Raw genomic sequence first — 26,555 nt, 5'->3', positions numbered from 1 at the left:
TGTACTGTGCTGTTTATGTACTGTACTGTTTATGTCATGTACTGTGCTGTTAATGTACTGTACTGTTTATGTACCGTACTGTACTGTTTATCTTATGTACTGTGCCGTTTATATCATGTACTGTGCTGTTTATGTCATGTACTGTACTGTTTATGTTATGTAATGTGCTGTTTATGTCATGTGCTGTACTGTTTATGTTATGTAATGTGCTGTTTATGTCATGTTCTGTACTGTTTATGTACTGTACTGTTTATGTTATATACAGTTTATGTCATGTACTGTGCTGTTTATGTCACGTACTGTGCTGTTTATGTAATGTACTGTGCTGTTTATGTTATGTACTGTGCTGTTTATGTCATGTACTGTGCTGTTTATGTCATGTACTGTGCTGTTTATGCACTGTACTGTTTGTCATGTACTGTACTGTTTATGTTATGTACTGTGCTGTTTATGTACTGTACCGTTTATGTCATGTACTGTGCTCTTTATGTTATGTACTGTACTGTGCTGTTAATGTTATGTACTGTGATGTTTATGTCATGTACTGTGCTGTTTATGTACTGTACTGCACTGTTTATGCCATGTACTGTACTGTTTATATCTAGGGTGCCCACGTGTCCCGGATTGCCCGGGATTGTCCCGGATTTCACATTTTTGTCCCGTGTCCCGGGCACCTTCATTCCGGGACAATACAGTGTCCCGGAATGAAACAAAACACAATCTGCTCCACGAGTCTCTCTCCCTCTCCCTGTCTGCCGCCGGCCCGCCGCGGCGCCGCCACACACAGTCACAGACTAGTGTCAGAGTCGGACTCACACTACACAGGCAGCGCACAGGAGGAGGATGACTCACACATGCAGTCTGGTTGCTAGGCTAGGGGCCGCCCCGCGTCTAGCAACCAGTGACGTCAGCCTGATGGGCGGGCTGAGAAGGAGCTGGTGGCACTGTCTGGCAGTGAGTGTGGGCAATGCACCCCCCCCCCGCAGGCCCCGCACAGTACGTACCCCAGCCAGAGTGACGCCACTGACGACACAGGGCGCCTCACTTAAATTAAAGTCTCCAGGCCAGTCAGCACTCAGCAGCTTCAGTCTCGTGTCCTCTCGCTGCCTGTGCTCTCACTGAGATTCCTCCTCAGATTCCTCCTCCAGAGCCCAGGCTCCTCCCGCCCACGAGGTCCTGCAGTTAAAATACAGACACTGACAAACTTCCAGGAGTCCAGGTTAGTGTACAATTCTGCTGCTGTCCCCCACCCCCTCCATTCTGCTGCTGACTGTCCTCCTCCATTCTTTCTGCTGCTGTCCCCCTCCAGTCTTCCTCTGTGTCCCCCTCTTTTCTGTTGCTGTCCCCCTCCAGTCTTCCTCTGTGTCCCCCTCTTTTCTGTTGCTGTCCCCCTCCCTTCTTCCTCCGTGCGCCCCTCCGTTCTTCCTCTGTGACCCCCTCCGTTCTTCCTCTGTGTCCCCCTCCATTCTTCCACTGTGTCCCCCTACGTTTTTCCTCTGTGTCCCCCTCTGTTCTTCCTCCATTTTTCCTCCGTGTCCCCCTCTGTTCTTCCTCCGTGTCCCCCTCCGTTCTTCCTCTGTGTCCCCCTCCGTTCTTCCACCGTGTCCCCCTCCGTTCTTCCTCCGTGTCCCCCTCCGTTTTTTCTCAGTGTCCCCCTCCGTTGTTTCTCAGTGTCCCCCTCCGTTGTTTCTCAGTGTCCCCCTCCGTTGTTTCTCAGTGTCCCCCTCCATTCTTCCTCCATGTCCCCCACCATTCTTTCTCAGTGTCCCCCTCCATTCTGCTGCTGTCCCCCACTGTTCCTCCGTCTCCCCCCCTCCCGATCTTCCTCCATGTCCCCCTCTGTTTTTCCTCCGTGTCCCCCTCTGTTCTGCTGCTGGTCCCCTCTGTTCTGCTGCTGTCCCCCTCCATTCTTTCTCCGTGTCCCCCTCTGTTCTTCCTCCATGTCCCCCTCTGTTCTTCCTCCGTGTCCCCCTATGTTCTGCTGGTGTCCCCCTCCATTCTTCCTCTGTGTCCCCCTCCGTTCTTCCTCTGTGTCCCCCTCCGTTTTTCCTCCGTGTCCCCCTCTGTTCTTCCTCCATTTTTCCTCCGTGTCCCCCTCCGTTGTTTCTCAGTGTCCCCCTCCGATGTTTCTCAGTGTCCCCCTCCGTTGTTTCTCAGTGTCCCCCTCCGTTCTTCCTCAGTGTCCCCCTCCGTTCTGCTGCTGTCCCCCACCGTTCTTCCTCCGTCTCCCCCCCGATCTTCCTCCATGTCCCCCTCTGTTCTGCTGCTGTTCCCCTCTGTTCTGCTGCTGTCCCCCTCCATTCTTTCTCCGTGTCCCCCTCTGTTCTTCCTCCATGTCCCCCTCTGTTCTTCCTCCGTGTTCCCCTATGTTCTGCTGGTGTCCCCCTCCATTCTTCCTCTGTGTCCCCCTCCGTTCTTCCTCTGTGTCCCCCTCCGTTCTTCCTCTGTGTCCCCCTCCGTTTTTCCTCCGTGTCCCCCTCCGTGTACATTGCATACCTGTCTAAACTGGTTACCACTGTTTGCATTTTTTCCCCCAAAAAATTGGCAAAAAAGGTATCAAAAACCATCTTTTTTAGGCGGGTGCGGGGGGGGGGGGGTTGTCCCTGAATGGCAGTTTGGAAATGTGGTCACCCTATTTATATCATGTACTGTGCTGTTTATGTACTGTACTGTTTATGTACCGTACTGTACTGTTTATCTTATGTACTGTGCTGTTCATGTCATGTACTGTACTGTTTATGTTATGTACTGTGCTGTTTATGTCATGTACTGTGCTGTTTATGTACTGTACTGTTTATGTTATATACTGTTTATGTCATGTACTGTACTGTTTATGTTATGTACCGTGCTGTTTGTGTCATGTTCTGTGCTGTTTATGTCATGTACTGTGCTGTTTGTGTACTGTACCGTTTATGTCATGTACTGTGCTGTTTATGTACTGTACTGCACTGTTTATGCCATGTACTGTACTGTTTATATCATGTACTGTGCTGTTTATGTACTGTACTGTTTATGTACTGTACTGTACTGTTTATCTTATGTACTGTGCCGTTTATGTCATGTACTGTGCTGTTTATGTCATGTACTGTACTGTTTATGTTATGTACCGTGCTGTTTATGTCATGTACTGTGCTGTTTATGTACTGTACTGTTTATGTTATATACTGTTTATGTCATGTACTGTACTGTTTATGTTATGTACTGTGCTGTTTGTGTCATGTTCTGTGCTGTTTATGTCATGTACTGTTCTGTTTATGTACTGTACCGTTTATGTCATGTACTGTGCTGTTTATGTTATGTACTGTACTGTGCTGTTAATGTTATGTACTGTGCTGTTTATGTCATGTACTGTGCCGTTTATGTACTGTACTGCACTGTTTATGCCATGTACTGTACTGTTTATGTCATGTACTGTGCTTTTTATGTACTGTACTGTTTATGTACCGTACTGTACTGTTTATCTTATGTACTGTGCCGTTTAAGTCAAGTACTGTGCTGTTTATGTACTGTACTGTTTATGTTACATACTGTTTATGTAATGTACTGTACTGTACTGTTTATGTCATGTACTGTGCTGTTTATGTACTGTACTGTTTATGTTATATACTGTTTATGTCATGTACTGTACTGTTTATGTCATGTACTGTGCTGTTTATGTACTGTACTGTTTATGTTATATACTGTTTATGTCATGTACTGTACTGTTTATGTTATGTACTGTGCTGTTTGTGTCATGTACTGTGCTGTTTATGTACTGTACTGTTTATGTTATGTACTGTACTGTTTATGTCATGTACTGTGCTGTTTAAAAGTCTGAGTATATGTTTATGTCATGTACTGTGCTGTTAATGTTATGTACTGTGCTGTTTATGTCATGTACTGTGCTGTTTATGTACTGTACTGTTTATGTCATGTACTGGGCTGTTTATGTACTGTACTGTTTATGTACCGTACTGTACTGTTTATCTTATGTACTGTGCCTTTTATATCATGTACTGTGCTGTTTATGTACTGTACTGTTTATGTTATATACTGTTTATGTCATGTACTGTACTGTTTATGTTATGTACTGTGCTGTTTGTGTCATGTACTGTACTGTTTATGTCATGTACTGTGCTGTTTATGTACTGTACTGTTTATGTTCTATACTGTTTATGTCATGTACTGTACTGTTTATGTAATGTACTGTGCTGTTTATGTACTGTACTGTTTATGTTATATACTGTTTATGTCATGTACTGTACTGTTTATGTTATGTACTGTGCTGTTTGTGTCATGTACTGTGCTGTTTATGTACTGTACTGTTTATGTTATGTACTGTACTGTTTATGTCATGTACTGTGCTGTTTAAAAGTCTGAGTATATAACCACAGTCTATAGACATTAGTTTCTGAATCTCAAGGTAAAACGTTTCCTGTAGCTCTGACAATAATATTGATTGTTATGTACTGAATTTTTAATGTTATGTACTATGCTGTTTATGTCATGTACTGTGCTGTTTATGTTTTGTACTGTGCTGTTTATGTCATGTACTGTACTGTTTATGTTATGTACTGTTAGGTGTGACCTCAACAAGTCACCTATTTGTCAGGTTATGTTACCGTTTCCCAATTGTTAGTTAGAGTTCTTATCTAAGCAAAGAGACACGGAGGTACTCAGTATTTCTGCTCAGAAGTCCGTGCTTAACTCTGACTCTGAGGCTTCTTTATTATCTCTTTTATAGACAGAAAAAGGCAAGCATCAGCAATGTAAAAAAAACAACATTTTGCAAAGAAAAGGCAATTCTCCGGGTGTTATCAGCTGATAAGACAATCTTCTGGGCGTAGACTGCTTTTTAGGGCTGATGCGGCCTCTTCTTATGCGTACGTGACTAAAGATGATGAGTCCTTATATTACTGAGAAGGATAAAGATAGACAAGTATTTTAGTAAAGCATACTGTCAACCATTTTGTTTCCACATACCTTGATCCTTACATTTCCCCCTTTGACATCACCCCTCCCTCTTGCCCTGGGTCCACCTGAACAAGTTCTAGTCGGCCTATATCCAGAGTACTCTCCCTGACCGCGAGTTGTCAGAGGGGTATACACCCATCCCCCTGGACAGTACCAACATCTAAAATTCAGGAAGAGTGGCTTTTCTGCAAGATGGGTGATGTCAAGAAACTAAATCCACCTATCTTATCCAACTTATCAACTTACAAAAGTTCCATCTTTTCTACAGCATTTACCTTGGCTTTCTTGCAAAAGCACATAAACAACTTAAAACACAAATAAAAGAAAAATACGAATAAGAGCACCACTATAATCGTCATTGCTGCCTTCTTAACCCAAGAGAATAACCCTGAGAAACTAAAAGTTTCACCAAACGGATCCCAGTCGCGACCAATATTTCGGGCCTTCTCTTGTAAATTCTTTACCTCCGTACGGTGTTGTGCAATGATGTCATAATAGTCAGGTACCTCAATGCTGGTGTTATGTATCCAAGTACAGCACTCATAGTCCTCAGCAGTTTCACAGAGTCCTGTCAGTGCTGCACTCATACTTTCAATTGCTAATTCATGTAATTCTAATTGTTGTCTGATGGCTCTGGTCTCCAGATTTAACTTAGTAATGTCATCAGAGTTTTTCTCCAAAACATCATTAATAATTCCTGTATAGTTATTTAGTCGTTTCATTAAGTCTATACCCCATCCTGTCCAGGACGGGAACCAAGCCCATGCCATGTCCTTCTTCAGGAATATTTCTCTTTTACTACGATACCTGAGGGGATACCTAGGGTGCATGCTAGCTTCTAATAGGTGATCACCTCGTTCATCACCTACTACTCCCATTACTGGTACTAAACTTGCGAGATAGCACCATCCCTGAGCTCTTCTAGGTATCCAAGTATAACATTTATCCTCACAACAGATATATATATTATTTCCCAGTGCTACTGATCTACTACCGATATTATTTCTATAAAGGGAGGTGTATCCATAAAGAGATAGGTTACTCACTAACCACCTGGTGTTGTTGTCTGAAATATTACCGAGGAACTCAGCTAACGATTGGTGTGTGTGGGTTATACTAGGGTAGAAGACCGTGTTTTTCCCAGGAGTAGCTTTTGGTATGAAAATGGACAAGTTAAATTTGCTGTCTTGGCATTCTCCATTTCCTCCCGTTGTGTTCCCTAGGTTGAAACACCAATCAGGGGAAAAGGCGAGGCCATTTGACTTAAACATTACTGTCTCGCTGGTATTTGTTCTAATTATGTTAATGCTACTGTTAGCAAGATCAGTATAGTTTATAGGAACTGCCATCAGTGGTATACTTGCTGTGCTGGGGTGTAATTTGCTACAAATCCAACATTTCTCATATCCTGACTTCTGGGCATAAGCATATTTAAACTTCAGTAATAACATTTTTTTAGAAAATCCTTCATCCTTGTGTATTTTATTCTGTGAGGTAACCAAACTTATTAGCCAGGATTACTGAAACAAAAAGAATAAAAAGATACATGTTGTCATTTGCCAACTGGCTCCTTTTTACAATGAGAAGCGTGGATCCAGGTAGGTTTCCCTTCCAATTTCACTGAGGTTGCTGTAATCAATAGCACCTGGAAAGGACCTTCAAACCTTGGTTCCAGTGTCTTCCTGGTATGTTTCTTTACATACACATAGTCTCCTGGTTGTAGATCGTGTGTACCTGTGACAGAATTAGGGTCTGGAAGAGAAGAATACACACTCTTGTGGATTTTAGTCAGACGCTGTTGCAACTGTATTACATACGTAGTTAAACTATCACATTGCAATTGCATACTTTGAGGAAAATATAAACCTAATCTAGGTGCACTTCCAAACAGTATTTCATATGGGGATAACCCGGTTTTTCCTGTTGGGGTGTACCTAATAGAGAACAAAGCTAAGGGTAGGCACTCAGGCCATGGTTTGTTCAACTCCTGCATGGCCTTTTGTATTTTCAGCTTGATTGTACCATTTACTCTTTCTACTGATCCTGAACTCTGTGGGTGGTAAGGAGTATGAAAACTTTGTTGAACCCCTAACATTGCCATCACATTTTGCATTATTTCTCCCGTGAAATGTGTCCCCCTATCTGATTCTATTGTTTCTGGGAGACCAAACCTAGGTATCAGCTCAGTAATCAGTTTCTTGGCGGTGGCTTTTGCCGTAGCTGATTTTACAGGATAACTTTCGGCCAGCCTGAAAATAGGCAGATGCACACGAGAACAAATTCAAAGGGGCCGCTCTTAGGCATTTGTATGTAGTCAATCTGCAGTCTCTGAAAGGGATATTGGGCCCGGACCTGATGTTTACGTGGGGTTTTCACTCTCTGTCCTGGGTTATTAATCAGACAGATTTGGCATGCAGCACAGTAGTTCCTTGCAGTACTACTGAATCCAGGGGCTAGCCATCCTTGGCTTACAATCCTATACATAGAATTGGAGCTGACATGAGTGGGTAAGTGGACAGCCGCTGCCATTGCGGGGTATAGAGAAGCGGGTAGACATATTTTGTCTCCTTCTCTCCATACATTGTCAAGGCCTGGTGCAGCTCCCTCCTTAACCCAACGGTCCTTCTCAATAGCCCCTGCTTGTTCCTGTAGTTCGATTAGCTGCTGCCATGTGGTTTCGGGCATACTCACCTGTACCGTGGCTAAGGTCTCAGGGCTTACTTCCCCTAGAGCTGCCTTCTTTGCAGTTAAATCTGCAAATGCGTTTCCTTTTGCCTCAGTTGTTTTTGCGCTCGTGTGTGCCGCTATCTTCATGATGGCTACTCTTTTAACCTTTTGAAGATTGTTCAGGACTCTTTTGATTCCTTCACCATGTTTAACAGGTGTGCCTGCTGCTGTAAGGTAACCTCTAGCTTTCCATATTTGGCCATAATCATGTGCAACTCCGTAGGCGTATGCGGAATCAGTGTAAACGTTCCCTTCTTGTCCCTCCAAGTGTTCTAAGGCTTTCTCCAGAGCGGTTAGTTCCGCTTCTTGTGCCGACATGTGTGCTGGTAGTGACTTTGCCTCAATTACCTGTGTGTCCATTACCACAGCATAACCTGTGTGATATTTACCTTTGTCATCGGCAAATCTACTACCATCTATGTACAGTGTGTGTTCTGCATTTGCAATGGGTATGTCTGTGACATGTGGGAACCCCGTGGTTTCTTGTTCCATAAGTTGGAAACAATCGTGTTCATCAGATGTTATGTCCTGAAACGAAAGTGTGTCAGAATCCTGAGTATCTTGTGCTGTGTCTACACCATTATCATCATTACTCCCCCCTGTCAAATCTGTCTGTAATGGTAAAAGCTGTGCTAAGTTAAAAGAAGTGCATCGCTGAAAGGTAACATTGGGGGGTAGGAGCAAGGTGCATTGTAGACGCAGCTGCCTTGCCATTGATATGTGTTTTGGCTGGACCTGTGACAAGATGGCGTGTATGTCATGTGTGGTATGTACCACTACAGGATTGTCTAAGACAATTTCTGAGGATTTGTCAATGATAATTGACACTGCTGCAACTGCTCGTACACAGGACGGTGATCCTCTAGAGACAGGATCGAGAGCCGCCGAGAAGTATGCTACCGGCCTTTGTTTGATGTGTTGTTGTGTCAACACCCCTGTTGCGTGTCCCGTGATTTCAGCAATGTACAAATGAAATGTTTTGGTATAATCAGGGATCCCGATCGCAGGTGCCGAAATTAGTAACCTTTTTAAGGTGCTAAAAGATTCATGACCTGCTTCTGTGAGTACATAGGGTACTATTTTCAAGCAATCATATAATGGCTGCATCAGAGAACTGGCATGTGGTATCCATTGTCTACAATATGACACCATTCCCAGAAACATACGAAGTTGCTTAAAGTTGCGTGGGACATTCATTTGTCTTATGGCCTGGACTCGTTCTTCAGTGAGGTGTCGAGTACCCTGGGATATACAGTGGCCCAAAAAGACAACCTTTTTCTGACATACCTGTAACTTAGTTCTATTCACCTTGCACCCTTTTTCAGCCAGGAATTGTAACAATGATAGAACAAACACAATTTAGTAAATGCACCTTTTTAGTTCATTAGTACAAGTCTTGGCTCAGGTCATTTGCATGTCAATACAGTTTGCTTTACATTCTCACTGACCTGGTCAGAAAGAAGGGGGGTCATTTGAATGGGCTGTCAGCAGCTGTGAACAAACTTCACAGGACACATCAGTATTGCATACTCCACACCCCCCACACTCACAAAATTAGGTCAAAGATGACCTCTAGATATGACACCTACTAACATGTTTTCTATCAGAACCTGTACTTCTTGTTAAACCCATAACGTCTGTTTGGTAAGTTTGAAATTCTTTCCGAGATCCATCCCTCCTCTTTAGCCCTGTTGGAAACCTTAATTAAACATTGTATTTGTGATACCCATCTGTTCTGTAGGACCTCTCCCTGTCTGTCTCTCCTTATATTCTCCCAACCTTCTATACTTAGCCCATCTTCTCCATCCATTCCAAATTTCTTGAGAACCCTATTCGTGCCCTGTGCCTTGTCCTTCCCATACAACATTGTAATTATATCTTTAACAGTATAACATTTCTGAGATTCCTCCTGGGGTATACCATGTGTCTGGCCCATTTTGACAGTCTTGCCTAGGTGGCGTTTGGATCACTTACTAAGTGTCTCGTTGCCTTCTCCTCCTAGGGTGCCAAAATACTAAAAACTTCTCCTAGATGAGATTTCTGAAATCGAATTACTTTATATGCTAGCCAACTGACAAATATTATGACCAGACTGACGGCTACAACATATACAAGCATTCCCTTTTGGTGGCCAAACACATATGACTAGGTCTCCGGGACTTTGTGGAGACCTTATTCCCCTCCCATTACCATGGAATCTCTCAGCATTCGTTTCTTATTCCTGCTTTATCGAGGCAGTCAGGACTTATACTTTCAACCCGTTTTCAGGCTCATGAGTCAAAAGGCATATATCAAACGTAAGTGTCAGACCCCCAAAGTACTCTTACGAGTTAAGGGCGCATTCCGTTACCCATTGGGATGATATATGTTTCAATTCACACCATACAAACAGGGCTTATTTCATTCACAACAGACAGATGACAAGTAGACAGACAAGAAACAACGGTAACATAAGTCAAAATATTAAGTTCAAGACCCGCTTACTACAGAGGTTGGTGTTTACCTGAAGAACAATTCAGACAGATCAGGTGGGCACAAATCTAAGAAGCACAGAGTTTATAAGAAAATAAAGCTTTTCTTACCTGCGCAGGATTTGTCTGTGGTTCTTGATGTGCCCGACCTCTTTGTTCCGTCCTTATGTTCGTTCGCCTCTTGTAGTTTCTTTCTGCAGGTCCCTGTTCGGCAGCGCCAGAATGTTAGGTGTGACCTCAACAAGTCACCTATTTGTCAGGTTATGTTACCGTTTCCCAATTGTTAGTTAGAGTTCTTATCTAAGCAAAGAGACACGGAGGTACTCAGTATTTCTGCTCAGAAGTCCGTGCTTAACTCTGACTCTGAGGCTTCTTTATTATCTCTTTTATAGACAGAAAAAGGCAAGCATCAGCAATGTAAAAAAAACAACATTTTGCAAAGAAAAGGCAATTCTCCGGGTGTTATCAGCTGATAAGACAATCTTCTGGGCGTAGACTGCTTTTTAGGGCTGATGCGGCCTCTTCTTATGCGTACGTGACTAAAGATGATGAGTCCTTATATTACTGAGAAGGATAAAGATAGACAAGTATTTTAGTAAAGCATACTGTCAACCATTTTGTTTCCACATACCTTGATCCTTACAGTACTGTGCTGTTTATGTGCTGTACTTTGCTGTTTATGTTATGTTCTGTGCTGTTTATGTCATATACTGTGCTGTTTATGTACTGTACCGTTTGTCATGTACTGTGCTGTTAATGTTATGTACTGTGCTGTTTATGTCATGTACTGTGCTGTTTATGTACTGTACTGTTTATGTCATGTACTGTGCTGTTTATGTACTGTACTGTTTATGTACCGTACTGTTTATCTTATGTACTGTGCCGTTTATATCATGTACTGTGCTGTTTATGTCATGTACTGTACTGTTTATGTTATGTACTGTGCTGTTTATGTCATGTGCTGTACTGTTTATGTACTGTACTGTTTATGTTATATACAGTTTATGTCATGTACTGTACTGTTTATGTTATGTACTGTGCTGTTTATGTCATGTACTGTGCTGTTTATGTACTGTACTGTTTATGTCATGTACTGTGCTGTTTATGTTATGTACTGTACTGTTTATGTCATGTACTGTACTGTTTATGTCATGTACTGTGCTGTTTATGTTATGTACTGTGCTGTTTATGTCATGTACTGTGCTGTTTATGCACTGTACTGTTTGTCATGTACTGTACTGTTTATGTTATGTACTGTGCTGTTTATGTACTGTACCGTTTATTTCATGTACTGTGCTGTTTATATCATGTACTGTGCTGTTTACGTACTGTACTGTTTATGTACCGTACTGTACTGTTTATCTTATGTACTGTGCCGTTTATGTCATGTACTGTGCTGTATATGTCATGTACTGTACTGTTTATGTTTATGTTATGTTATGTACTGTACTGTGCTGTTAATGTTATGTACTGTGCTGTTTATGTCATGTACTGTGCTGTTTATGTCATGTACTGTGCTGTTTATGTACTGTACTGCACTGTTTATGCCATGTACTGTACTGTTTATATCATGTACTGTGCTGTTTACGTACTGTACTGTTTATGTACCGTACTGTACTGTTTATCTTATGTACTGTGCCGTTTATGTCATGTACTGTGCTGTATATGTCATGTACTGTACTGTTTATGTTATGTACTGTGCTGTTTATGTGATGTACTGTGCTGTTTATGTACTGTACTGTTTATGTTATATACTGTTTATGTCATGTACTGTACTGTTTATGTTATGTACTGTGCTGTTTGTGTCATGTTCTGTGCTGTTTATGTCATGTACTGTTTATGTACTGTACTGCACTGTTTATGCCATGTACTGTACTGTTTATATCATGTGCTGTGCTGTTTACGTACTGTACTGTTTATGTACCGTACTGTACTGTTTATCTTATGTATCTTATGTACTGTTTATGTACTGTACTGCACTGTTTATGCCATGTACTGTACTGTTTATGTCATGTACTGTGCTGTTTATGTACTGTACTGTACTGTTTATCTTATGTACTGTGCCGTTTATGTCATGTACTGTGCTGTTTATGTCATGTACTGTACTGTTTATGTCATGTACTGTGCTGTTTATGTACTGTACTGTTTATGTTATATACTGTTTATGTCATGTACTGTACTGTTTATGTTATGTACTGTGCTGTTTGTGTCATGTACTGTGCTGTTTATGTACTGTACTGTTTATGTTATGTACTGTACTGTTTATGTCATGTACTGTGCTGTTTAAAAGTCTGAGTATATAACCACAGTCTATAGACATTAATTTCTGAATCTCAAGGTAAAACGTTTCCTGTAGCTCTGACAATAATATTGATTGTTATGTACTGAATTTTTAATGTTATGTACTATGCTGTTTATGTCATGTACTGTGCTGTTTATGTTTTGTACTATGCTGTTTATGTCATGTACTGTACTGTTTATGTTATGTACTGTGCTGTTTATGTGCTGTACTTTGCTGTTTATGTTATGTTCTGTGCTGTTTATGTCATATACTGTGCTGTTTATGTACTGTACCGTTTGTCATGTACTGTGCTGTTAATGTTATGTACTGTGCTGTTTATGTCATGTACTGTGCTGTTTATGTACTGTACTGTTTATGTCATGTACTGTGCTGTTTATGTACTGTACTGTTTATGTACCGTACTGTTTATCTTATGTACTGTGCCGTTTATATCATGTACTGTGCTGTTTATGTCATGTATTGTACTGTTTATGTTATGTACTGTGCTGTTTATGTCATGTGCTGTACAGTTTATGTACTGTACTGTTTATGTTATATACAGTTTATGTCATGTACTGTACTGTTTATGTTATGTACTGTGCTGTTTATGTCATGTACTGTGCTGTTTATGTACTGTACTGTTTATGTCATGTACTGTGCTGTTTATGTTATGTACTGTACTGTTTATGTCATGTACTGTACTGTTTATGTCATGTACTGTGCTGTTTATGTTATGTACTGTGCTGTTTATGTCATGTACTGTGCTGTTTATGCACTGTACTGTTTGTCATGTACTGTACTGTTTATGTTATGTACTGTGCTGTTTATGTACTGTACCGTTTATGTCATGTACTGTGCTGTTTATATCATGTACTGTGCTGTTTACGTACTGTACTGTTTATGTACCGTACTGTACTGTTTATCTTATGTACTGTGCCGTTTATGTCATGTACTGTGCTGTATATGTCATGTACTGTACTGTTTATGTTTATGTTATGTTATGTACTGTACTGTGCTGTTAATGTTATGTACTGTGCTGTTTATGTCATGTACTGTGCTGTTTATGTACTGTACTGCACTGTTTATGCCATGTACTGTACTGTTTATATCATGTACTGTGCTGTTTACGTACTGTACTGTTTATGTACCGTACTGTACTGTTTATCTTATGTACTGTGCCGTTTATGTCATGTACTGTGCTGTATATGTCATGTACTGTACTGTTTATGTTATGTACTGTACTGTTTATGTCATGTACTGTGCTGTTTAAAAGTCTGAGTATATAACCAAAGTCTATAGACATTAATTTCTGAATCTCAAGGTAAAACGTTTCCTGTAGCTCTGACAATAATATTGATTGTTAAAACACCAGAAAAAAAGAATGTTGCATTATTCTGCGTACATCTGCCTCTGCCGCATGTTCTGGTAAACAATGGGATAGCGGGGTGCAGGCAGACAGCACCGACCACACCTCAACAAATCTGATTATCTTTTTTCCAGGTTTATTATATTTTTAGTATATTATGTTCTTAGGCTTGGATTGCCCAATAGTTTAACTTGATTTTTATAACCAAACCAATACTTTTCTGAGTCATATCATGAAAAATTCATGTCGCCATTTAAGAAATTACATTTTTCAGGGATATTTGCACAAAAAAAAAAAAAAAATTCCCAGAAAAAAAGGAATAGAAACTCTAAATTTTCTTTATTCCCCAATTCGCAAGTTTTTTTGGCAGGTTATAGTTGTGAAACACTCACGTTTCAGGGCGGCACAGTGGTGTACTGGTTAGCACTCTTACCTAGCAGTAAGAAAGGTCGTTGGTTCAAATCCCAACCACGACACTACCTGCCTGGAGTTTGCATGTTCTCCCTGTGCCTGCGTGGGTTTCCTCCAGGTACTCCGGTTTCCTCCCATGATCCAAAGACATGCAGGTAGGTTAATTGGCTTCTGTCCAAAATTGGCCCTAGTATATGAATGGGGACCTTGGATTGTGGGCTCCTTGAGGGTAGGGACTGGTGTGAGTGTACAATGTACAGGGATAGGGACAGTTGTAGACACTCACTCAGGTTGAACTGGATGGACTGGTGTCTTTATTCAACCTTACAAACTATGAAACTATGAAACGTTCCAATTTCAAAAATGGTGACATTTTGCAGAAAATTTTTTGCTTAAATTGTGGAGAAAAAAAAGAAATGGAACCTCATAATTTTCTTTATTCCCTCATTTGCAAGCTTATGACGGGTTCACTTCAAGAATATTGCTTCTATGCCAACGGTTGAGTGTTTCATAGTTTTGAAACACTTGAAACACTCATGTTCCCTTTTCAAAAATGGCAATGTTTTACAAATAATTTGACACAATATTTTACCAAAATTTTGGAGAAAAAAATGAATGTAAACTGTCAGTTTTCCTTGTTCCATAATTGCCAAATTCTTGGCAGTTTTACTTCAAGACCATGGTCTATATGCCAACGTTTGAGTGTTTGATAGTCATGAAATACTCATGTCATCTTTCCAAAATGTGGGGAATTTTGCAGAAATATTTTTGCTATGTTTTGGAGGGGAAAAAAGAAATAGAAACTCTCAATTTTCTTTATTTCCTAATTTGCAAGTTTTTGACAGGTTCACTTCAAGAATATTGCCTCTATTCCGACGGTTGAGTGTTTCATAGTCTTGAAACAATTGAAACACTCATGCTCCCTTTTCAAAAATGGCATCATTTTACAAATAATTTTACACAATATTTTACAAAATTTGGGGAAACAAATGAAAGCTCTCAATTTTCATTTCTCTAGTTGCCAAGTTTCCAACAGGTTTACTTCCAGAATATAGCATACATGCCAACAACTGATGACTTTATAGTCATAAAACACTTAAAAATTGTGTAATTTTGAAGAAATATTTTTTCCAAAATGTTGGAAAAAGAAACAGGAAACTCTCAATTTTACTTATAATTGAATTGCCAAGTTTTTGACAGGTTTACTTCAAGAATATTGTCCATAAAACACTGCCCATCAAACACTAGAAATAGTTTTGCCAACATTTTGAAGGAAAAAATGGAAACTCAATTTTCCATATTTCCTAATTGCCAAGTTTTTGACCGGTTTACTTCAAGAATATGGCCCATATGCCAATGGATGAGTGTTTCATAATCGTGAAACACTAGAAATATTTTTGCCCAAATTTTTGTTAAAAATTGGAAAACCTTAATGTTCCCTAATTTCTAGGTTTCTGACAGGTTTTCTTTAAGAATGTTGCCTAAATGTCAACATTTGAGTGTTTCATAACCATAAAACACTCATGTCATCATTTCAAAATGGGGACATTTTGCAGAAACATTTTTGCCAAATATTTGGAGACAGAAAGTGGAAACTCTCAATTTAACTTTTTCCCAATTTGCCAAGTTTTCAACAGGTTCACTTCAAGAATATTGCCTATATGTCAATGGTTGAATGTTTCACACCCATAAAACTCTCACATCACCATTTCAAAAATCGTGACATTTTGTAGAAATATTTTTGCCAAAATTTTGGAGAGGGAAGTGGAAACTCTCAATTTTACTTATTCCCAAATTGCCAAGTTTTTTGACAGATTCACTTTAAGAAGATTGCCTATGTGCCAACATTTGAGTGTTTCATAGTCGTAAAAAAACAACACACTCCTGTCATCATTTCAAAAATGGTGACATTTTTCAGAAATATTTTTTCCAAAATTTTAGGGAAAGAAGATGGAAACTCTCAACTATATTTATTCACAAATTGCCAAGTTTTTGACAGATTTACTCCAAGAATATTGCCTATATGCCAACATTTGAGTGTTTTTTTATAGCCATATCACACTCATGTCATCATTTTAAAAGTGGTGACATTTTGCTGAAATATTTTTGCCAAAATTTTGGAGAAAACAAATGGAAACTCTAAATTTTCCTTATTCCCTAATGGCCAAGTTTTTGACTGGTTTACTTCAGGAATATTGCCCATATGCCAACGGTATACCCATAAAACTTGGCAATTTGTGAATAAATATAGTTGAGAGTTACATCACATTACCATTTCCAAAATGGTGGCATTTTGCAGAAATATTTTTGCCAAAATTTTAGAGAAAGAGAAAATGGAAGCGCTTGATTTTACTTATTCCCAAATTGCCAATTTTTCAAAAAAAGATTCACTTAAAGAATATGGCCAATATATCAACATTTGAGTGTTTCACAGCCATAAAACACTCATGTCATCATTTAAAAAATTGTGACATTTTCAGAAATATGTTTGCAAAAATTTTGGGGAAAAAATTTTTAACTTTTTATTTTCCTTATTCCATAATTGTAAATTTTTGACAGGTTTACTTCAAGAATATTGCCCATATGCCCATGGATGCATTTTTTCACAATCATTAAACTCTAGAAATATTTTTTGCCATAATTTTGAGGAAAAAAAATGGAAACTCTCAATTTTCTTTATTCCCTAATTGCTACGTTTTTGACAGATTCACTTCAAGAATATGGCCTATATGTCAACGGTTGCGTATTTCACAGTCATGACCTTGCGCAATGTCCTGTAGCATGTTCTTTGGGGTTTTTACATTACATTTGCTGTTAAGGGTTGGATCAAGGAACTCTTCCCTTCCATTGTAGTTGAGTATCTGCTATTTCTAATTGTAAACAATGTAACAAACAACAATTTAATGGGTGGAAAAGTCAATATTTTTCATATGTCCACCAAGAAATGATTAAATTATTGCAATAAATAGCACAAAAGTAGTGAAGTTAATGTGTCTGAGTGTAGCATTACACCCATCAGCACTGAAGATCACGTTTCTTTCTGGGTATCTCTTCTTGCCGAAGTAGCATTTTTAAATAGCATCCCTTCTTAATCACATAGCATACATTATTTTCACCCTCTAGGAGATGATTCATTATTCTGGACTTTGTTGAACAGCCCCGTATTCATATTTCCATATATAAGCAGGGAATAACCTTTTCAAATGACCAATAATACACTTACTGCTGCCATTCCCCAAAACCGGGCTAATTATTTTCTTTGCAACCCCGGTCATAAATTTGATTTCCGGCATTAATTATGCAGAGATGGTTTGCAGATCTCAGGGCAATTTAGACTTTCTTTTCCCTGTTATCGTTTGCATATGATTATTTTTTGCCAGGATTGATTGCCCAAGGTGGGCTAATACGACAGCAGATAATCTTCCTCATGTGTTAAAGAAGAGGCTTTAGGAGCACATGGATAATTCAGGCGCTCCCAGATGTTTTTTAATTACCTTTGTCATTAATATCCGGCTTTACTATTAGGAATGGGAGTATTATGGGGGGGGGGGGGAGGGGTTCTCCAATCCTGAGAGAATGATGAGTGTAAAGAGCAGGTTACATAGATAGTTCTGTTATCAGTAAGGTCTTACCAGTATGCAGAATAGATCATTGGGTCTGCACGTAAATTCAGGACGGTGCATAGCCATGCAACACGCGAGCGTGAACGCACGGGGCGTGCACAAGTGCCTGTCACTAATTCTGGCACCAAACAGGCTGTTCAAACTGATCAGCTACACATGGCCAATGCTGTCTTGTCAAAAACATTCCTGCAATATAGATGCAATCTGTGGTTCTGTATTAGTTACCAACCCGCTATCATTACCTTGACTTGTTCCTGATATCTACCTATACCCAGCTTGCAGTTAGAAGACACTTCTGCATACTCCTTCTGCTCATCTGTTACCAAATTTGGCCTGAACCCCGACTATGCTTTTGCTTGCATAATTTCCAGCCTGTTATCACAAGTACAGGAAACCCTCCAATGGTGCCATACTCCATAGAAGAGGCCTACTCAACAACCCCTGGGGAGAGCACTGCTTATGGTGCCATACTCCATAGAAGAGGCCTACTCAACAACCCCTGGGGAGAGTATGCTTATGGTGTCATACTCAATAGCCCTTGTACACACGGTCGGACATTCTGACAACACAATCCGTCGGATTTTGTCCGAAACTGGTGTACACACGGTCAGACAAAGTTGTCGGAAAATCTGATCATTCGTAACGTGATGACGTTATTTCATTACGACGGGACTACGTTCAGGCTAGTAGCCAATAGCTTTGGTCTAGGAATTTGATCTGAGCATGCGTGGCACGTTGTCCAATCGGAATTCTCTACAAAGGATCGGACAAAGTCCGATCGGATCATGTTGTCGGAAAATTTTATAGCCCAGCTCTAAAACTTTGTCAGTCGGATATTCCGACGGAAACAGTCCGATGGAGCCCATACATGGTCAGATTATCTGACAACACGGTCCGATCGGACATTTTCCATCGGAATGTCCGACCGTGTGTACAAGGGCATAGAAGAGGCCTACTCAACAAACTCTGGGGATTGTACTGCTAATGGTGCCATACTCCATAGAAGAGGCCCACTCGACAACCTTAGGGGAGTGTACTGCGAATGTGCCATACTCCATAGAAGATGCCTACTCAACAAACCCTGGGGAGAGTACTGCTAATGTTGCCATACTCTATAGAGGAGGCCTACTCAACAACCCCTGGGGAGAGTACTGCTAATGGTACCACACTCTAAAGAGGTGGCCTACTCAACATACCCTGGGAAGAAAATGTCATGGTTATGCAATAGAGTTTATCTGCTTACCTGTCTCCATGTGTTCATCTCTAGAGACCAGCCGACCCTCACCTGACTGCTTTTGTAATCCATCCTCTGGCATGGCTCCACCCTAGCTCCTATCAGAGAACTCTATATTAACCTGTGCACTGCAGGCCAACCCTGCTGATCAACCTTTGTGTGTTTAGCTTCCTGTTACCTGCCGTGTGCTCTTCTGTTGTTCCGTTATCGACTTTGGTGTGTCCTTGACTATCCCTGTTTGCCTGTGATCCTGACCTTTTGGCGTGTCCCTTACTATTCCTGTCTGCTTGTGGCCCCGACCTTGGCTTATCCCTCACTATCCTCCTGTTGCCTACTGTGGGTGTGAGCTGGGGGACCCTGTGGGTCGCGACCTGGAGCCAGTTGCAGCCCAGTCCATCCTCACCACTAGAGGCTCTGGTGAACACCTGCTGGCTCTTAGACTCCGAGCCCCAGGGAATCTTATGCTCTAACCCCGGTCGGATTCGTCTTGGTGTTCTGACGGCCCTGCCTTCCTTATCACCTTCACTCCCGTCCGCAGCAGTCAGCCGTAGGGTCCACAACCGTGCGGTGCACTCCTGATCCTTACGGTATGCATCTGTCACCTGGCCTCAAGGTGACCTGACAGAAAACTGCTAATGGTGCCATACTCCATAGAAGAAGTCTACTCAACAAACCCTGGGAAGAGTACTACTAATGGTGCCATACTCCATCTGCTCCTGACCTGCTTGTCTTTTATCAACTTCGGCCTGAACCCCGACTATGCTTCTGCCTGCATAATCTCCAGCCTGCTGATACAAGGACAGGAATTATGGGAAACCTGTCCAATGGCCCCAGAGACAGAAATTAGCTGGAGCTTGGCTTACAACAGCCATCCTTGAGCCCCTCTCAAGTGATTTTCTCTAGGCTGAGATGAGAAATCTGGGAGAGTAATGTCATTGGACTGCTGTCTTTAGGAAGGAACCTTTCCTTGGCCATCACTTTGACTGTACATTGTAACTTTGTTGTGAGTACCAAGGTGAGAGGCAGCACCAGATTTGTGCAGGTTCTACCAGAAGGACTGTAAGGTAAACCAGATTTCTAGCATCAAAAGGCCAGTGCAGATTCATGCTCATGCTCATGCACAATGCACATGTGCTAAAATTAATGAGTGAAGGATCAATGTTACTTATGCAGTGACAGTTCATCATGCAGATATTCGTGTGTGAGCATGTGCACATCCAAATTAGCACTTGGCACCCAGTGGCCTATTTAAACTGGTCTATCACTATAAGCAGTTGCTGAATGGTCTTCAGCTGGTTCCTGCGTCCCTGATCTGCTGTGCCTGCTTGCTTGTGTATGATCCAGCTTGCCTTTGGACTTCCCTTCTGCTCTAGCTCTATTACTTACAACTCCGACTTTGGCTTGTTTACTGGATCTGATCTGCCTGCTGACTCTGTAGCGCATTGCCTGGCTGTTAATGAACTTGGCCTTCCCCCTGGACTTGCTTTGCTTGCTGTTTTGGTGCCTCGCTGCCCGGTTTCCGCTGACTGCTGCTTGTATCCTGGCTCTGCTTCCGTGCCAAGCTGCTCCTGCATCCTGTTCCAAAGACTTGCGACTACAAGCTCTACTCACCAACAAAGTAGACATCACCAACTAGCTGCTACAGCACTCGTGCCACTTCTTGCTCTTACACTCTCTGTCTCCACCTTCAGGAGTATTGGGCAGGAGGTGTGCAAGAGAGACCTCCACAACATTCCAGTTTTCACCAGGACTTAGATGTGACCCATCTGAAGCATTAGCACAGCCGTATTTTGTCTAATATGTTTAATTGTTATGATCAGTTCCACCTAGTGGCCATAATGCAGTACCAATCACCATCACACTAATGCAGGGTTTCTCAACCAGGGTCCGGGGGAACCCTTGGGTTTCTCTAGAGTTAAGGGTTCCCTGAGCAATGGTCAATTTCTGCCTCTCAGGTATGTTCTCAAGGACACCATTGATCTTTTTAGTTATCTGTAAGGGGGTAATTCTTCCCAATAACCCCAAGTGTAAGAAGCATTCTTCTCATTGACTATCACTCTAATGTATGATGAGTTCTAGATTTTTCATTTTTTAGCAGGGGTTCCCCAAGACCGAATAATTATTTCCAGGGTTCCTCTGTGTTGAAAAGGTTGGGAAAGGCTGTATCTTGAGTTGTAGATATACAACTTGTCCCCTGAGAACGAAAATTTGTTTCAAGGGTTCCTCTGTATTAAGGTTGAGAAAGGCCAGTGTAGGAATTTTGGTTTGCGTATGCCAGATGATGGGCTTTAATGGTGTAGTAGGTTTAGTTTGTGTATGCCCAGAGATGGGCTTTAATGGTGTAGGAGGTTGGATTTGTGCATGCCCAAAGATGGGCTTTAACGGTATAGGAGGTTGGGTTTGCGTATGCCTAGAGATGGACTTTAATGGTGTAGTAGGTTTGGTTTGTGCATGCCCAGAGATGGGCTTTAATAGTGTAGGTGGTTTGGTTTGTGTGTGCCCAGAGATGGGCTTTAATAGTGTAGGAGGTTGGGTTTGTGTATGCCTAGAGATGGAATTAATGGTGTAGGAAGTTGGGTTTGTGTATGCCCAGAGATGGGCTTTAATGGTGTAGGAGGTTGGGTTTGTGTATGCCCAGAGATGGGCTTTAATAGTGAAGGAGGTTGGGTTTATGTATGCCTGGAGATGGGCTTTAATGGTGTAGGTGGTTGGGTTTGCATATGCCTAGAGATGGACTTTAATGGTGTAGGAGGTTGGGTTTGTGTATGCCCAATGATGGGCTTTAATGGTGTAGGCGGTTGTGTTTGTGTATGCCCAGACATGGGCTTTAATGGTGTATTCCTTTCTGAGGTATTTCAGGAAAACCACGCATGAGGGCGACTAGATGGAGCCGACGGTCATAGGAAATAAATGATTTAGACACATTATGGGGATTAATTGTGACAGCTGTTTAAATGCTTGTGACATTCCTGTCTTCTTTGTGCCCATACTGTATCTCCATCTCCATCCAGAAAGTAGAATATCGTGATCTCTATGAGAGGGAGTTAATACAATATTACACTTACACATTACATAGTAAACATGGAATTAACATAAAAAATGCCGGCCTACTATAATAGTGTGCTTCTTAAAACATAATACTCCCTTTTCGCTATTTCTTGTTTTGTTAACGTGACTCATTAAATATAGTTTGGAATTATAATATGAGTTTTTAATAACAGCATGGAGAGTATTTTCCTTAGGAACAATCAAATATTCATGTAAATCTTTGTAAGCATGTTTTAGAGAAAAAGACTGTTCTAATATTTCTTACTGCAGTAGAAGGGACATTAAATTTTAATGGATCATCTATTTTTTACAGAAACAGTTCCCTATGAACATATGTGATGCCCTATGGATTGGCTATTTGCCATCAGAAACAACATGTGTAGCGTTATTCAACGAAGAACGTTAATGGTTGTAGTGGGAACTCATAGCAACCAATCAGAAATTACCCGACTTAACACAGGCCAATGGAATATGAATTGCCAGTAGGGTCAGCGTCTCTGCCATTCGGTCCACCAACGCACCCTTTGACCTCCTCCAACTTACGCAGTATCATCTATATTTTATAGAAACAGTTCACCATGAACCTATGTGATGCCCTATGGATTGGCTATTTGCCATCAGAAACTATATGTGTAGCGTTATTCAACGAAGAGCATTAATGGTTGTGTGGGGGAACTCATAGCAACCAATCAGAAATTATCCGACTTAACACAGACCAATGGAATATCAATTGCCAGTAGGGTCGGCGTCTCTGCCATTCGGGCCACCAACGCACGCTTTGACCTCCTCCAACTTACCCAGTAAGGATGAGCTTAAGGTTTGGTCCAAACACAAGTTGGAGTGAACTTTGGCTGTTTGGGTGTTCGGATGAACAATAACCCATTTGGAAGAGGACCAAATGTCATGTATGACTGTGATTATACATTACAGCTTCCCACTGACAATGGTTGTTATGGATGCTGGTGGGTGTGGGCGCCATCAATTGCTTAACCACCTGCGATGTCACTGACCCCATTCACTTACATGGCTGGAATCCCTGGCCCCCGAAAAACAAAGGAGATGGCGATAGTTAAAAAAAATATAGCATGGGGGTTCCCACATGATTCATACCAGGTCAGGGCATCCTCCTGGCAGTGCCCAGCTCCCCAAATCTATTACAAGCTCTTGCCTATTAGGTTAAAAAAAAAGGCCAATACTGATTTCTAAGATTTTACTCTTGATTTAGATTCGGCACCCAAAGTTTAGTAATGTTTGTTGAACCCCCTATTGAACTGAACCCAGGTATGCTCAGTGTATCACTAATTATCAGGTACTTGGATACATGGTAGAGTTAGAGGCAGCTTTAAGTACAGCAGTTAATTAATATGCATTCCGGGTTTCAACACCAGTGAACCTGGTACAGGGGTCATTATGTGCTCTCTTCTAGTGTCCCTCCAGAGTGTCATGGTCAAGACATTACCAGGACTTAATGGCCCTAGGTTAATGGATAGTCCACTAGTGCCTGTACCTTGTGAACAGCAGATAACCCATCCTTTTCTTTCTCTCGCTCTCTTTAGGTTCACATGGTAAAAAATGTGGATTCTAGACTCAAGAGCCTTCAAGTTGATCGATTATATCCAAGTTTTTCCAAGGTGCCCCTCTAATGGTTCCAACCTTCCTGCATTCTGAACCGTGCTGTCAACTCCCTTCTCCTTCTGAAGTAACTGCATTACCTGCAGACAAGAGAATATTTTAGGATTTTGAACTTTGCATTCTGGAATGTTATTATATTCTACAGAATAAATAGCAACACGTTTCAAAGTTCAAGTTCGGTCTTACGTGATTATCAAAGGTTTTATAGGAGCACTTTCTTCTAGGCTGCTTTCCTCCTTGACTCTCAACCCCATAAACGAGGCCTGCTTATCAACCCCCTGGGGAGAGCACTGCTAATTGTGCTATACTTCATAGAAGATGCCTACTCAACAACCCCCAGAGAGAGAACTGCTAATGGTACTAGACTCCGTGGAAGAAACCTACTCAACAAATCCCTGAGGAGAATATTTCTAATGGCGCCATACTCCATAAAAGAGGACTACTCAACAATACCTGGGTAGAGTACTGCCAATGATGCCATATTCCATAGAAGAGGCCTACTCAACAACCCCCAGGGAGAGTACTGCTAATGGTACTAGACTCTGTGGAAGAGACCTTCTCAACAAACTCCTGAGAAGAGTATTTCTAATGGCACCATACTCCATAAAAGAGAATTACTCAACAATACCTGGGTAGAGTACTGCCAATGATGCCATATTCCATAGAAGAGGCCTACTCATCAACCCCCAGGGAGAGTACTGCTAATGGTACTAGACTCCGTAGAAGAGACCTACTCAACAAACTCCTGAGGAGAGTATTTCTAATGGCACCATACTCCATAAAAGAGAATTACTCAACAATACCTGGGTAGAGTACTGCCAATGATGCCATGCTCCATAGAAGAGGCCTCATCAACAACCCCTGGGAAGAATACTGCCAATGATGCCATATTCCATAGAAGAGGCCTACTCAACAACTGCTGGGTAGAGTACTGCTATAGGTGCCATACTCCATAGGGTCTCTTTAACCAGTTCCCATCTGGCCCATAGCAGATTGATGGCCGGGCAGGACTCTCCTCCTTCTGGATGGACGTCATATGATGTCCTCCCAGTCATGACTTGTGCATGCCTCCCCCCCGGGGGCGTGTAGCACATCGATCAGCGGTGAGCCGTGTCCCTAGGACATAGTGCATCACCGATCAGGGTAAAGAGCCAATGACATTTACTCTTTACCATGTGATCAGCTGTATATAATCACAGCTGATCCCATGTAAACAAAGGCTGGTTATTTGCAATTCCTTACCTCAGCGATGTCACTGTGTGAGGAAAGGATAACCGGCATTCCTGTGACAGCAGACATTTACATTGATAATTAGTGCAGCCCCATCAGTGCCAATCAGTGCAGCATATCAGTGCCACCTCATCAGTGCCTCTTCATTAGTGCCCAATAATAAAACTTATCAGTGCCCATCAGTGCAGCCCCATCAGTGCCCATCAGTGCAGCCTCATCAGTGCCTATCAGTGCAGCCTTTCAGTGCCCATCAGTGCAGCCTCATCCATGCATCCTATCAGTGCCCATCACTGCAAGCCTATCAGTGCCCATCAGTGCAGCCTCATCAATGCAGCCTATCAGTGTCAATAAATGCAGCCTATCAGTGCCCATCAGTGCATCCTATCAGTGCCCTTCAGTGTAGCCTCATCAGTGCAGCCTATTAGTGCTCATCATTGCATCCTATCAGTGCCCATCATTGCAGCCTTGTCAGTGCCCATCAGTGCAGCCTTGTCAGTGCCCATCAATGCATGCTATCAGTGCCCATCAGTGCAGCCTCATCAGTGTCCATCAGTGCAGCCTATCAGTGCCCATCAATGCAGCCTATCAGTGCCCATCAATGCAGCCTATCAGTGCCAATCAGGTCAGGCTCATCCATGCATCCTATAAGTGCAATCAGTGCAGCCTATCAGTGCCCATCAGTGCAGCCTCATCAATGCAGCCTATCAGTGTCAATAAATGCAGCCTATTAGTGCCCATCATTGCAGCCTATCAGTGCCCATCAGTGCATGCTATCAGTGCCCATCAGTGCATCCTCATCAGTGTCCATCAGTGCCTCATCAGTGCAGCCTTTTTTGTGCCCATCATTGCAGTCTCATCAGCACACATTAGTGAAGGAGAAAAATTACTTATTTGCAAAATGTTATAACAAAAACCAAGAAAAACTATTTTTTTTCAAATATTTCAGCATTTTTTTTAGCAAAAAATAAAACCCCCCAGTGGTGATTAAACACCACCAAAAGAAAACTCTTATCTGACTCCAAAAAAAAATTATAAAAATGTCATATGGGTACAGCGTTGCATGACCGCTCTATTAACATTCAAAATGTGACCGCGCTGAAAGCTGAAAATGGGCCTGGGCAGGAAATAGGTGAAAGCAGCAAGAGGTGAAGGACCACCAGGGACATCCCCTTAGGGGGTCTCCTTACTGATTTTTTTGTATAAAAGACTGTACTGTGACCACCACACTTTGATGTGTATGTGATTGCCTTCCTTAGAGCTGAAAGACCCATTATGTACCATCCTGTAAGAGCATTTCTCTAGCGGGGCTCAGTAGAGGGTCTACGGTGGACATGTACAGAATGCAGTCAGTTATGAGGACAATAACCGGGAGACTTGGATCTTCTCACACAACATTTACCCTACACTTGTCAACCTGAGAAAATTGGAAAAACTCCCGTTGGGATGATGTCTTATGACATCACTGCGCACCTGATTGACCTTTAATCTACCATCGACTGCTTTCAAACGAATACATGAGTATTATAGCCGTAGCTGTTTTTCCATGTGCATGTAGAGAAAAATAAGTCTGTTTTAAATT

Source organism: Lithobates pipiens, unplaced genomic scaffold (assembly GCF_037356315.1).
Source record: "Lithobates pipiens isolate NorthernLeopardFrog02 unplaced genomic scaffold, aLitPip1_a1.2 Scaffold_1, whole genome shotgun sequence".
Lineage (NCBI taxonomy): Eukaryota > Metazoa > Chordata > Amphibia > Anura > Ranidae > Lithobates > Lithobates pipiens.
The sequence above is the reverse complement of the archived record's forward strand: the minus strand, read 5'-3'. Positions refer to the sequence as shown.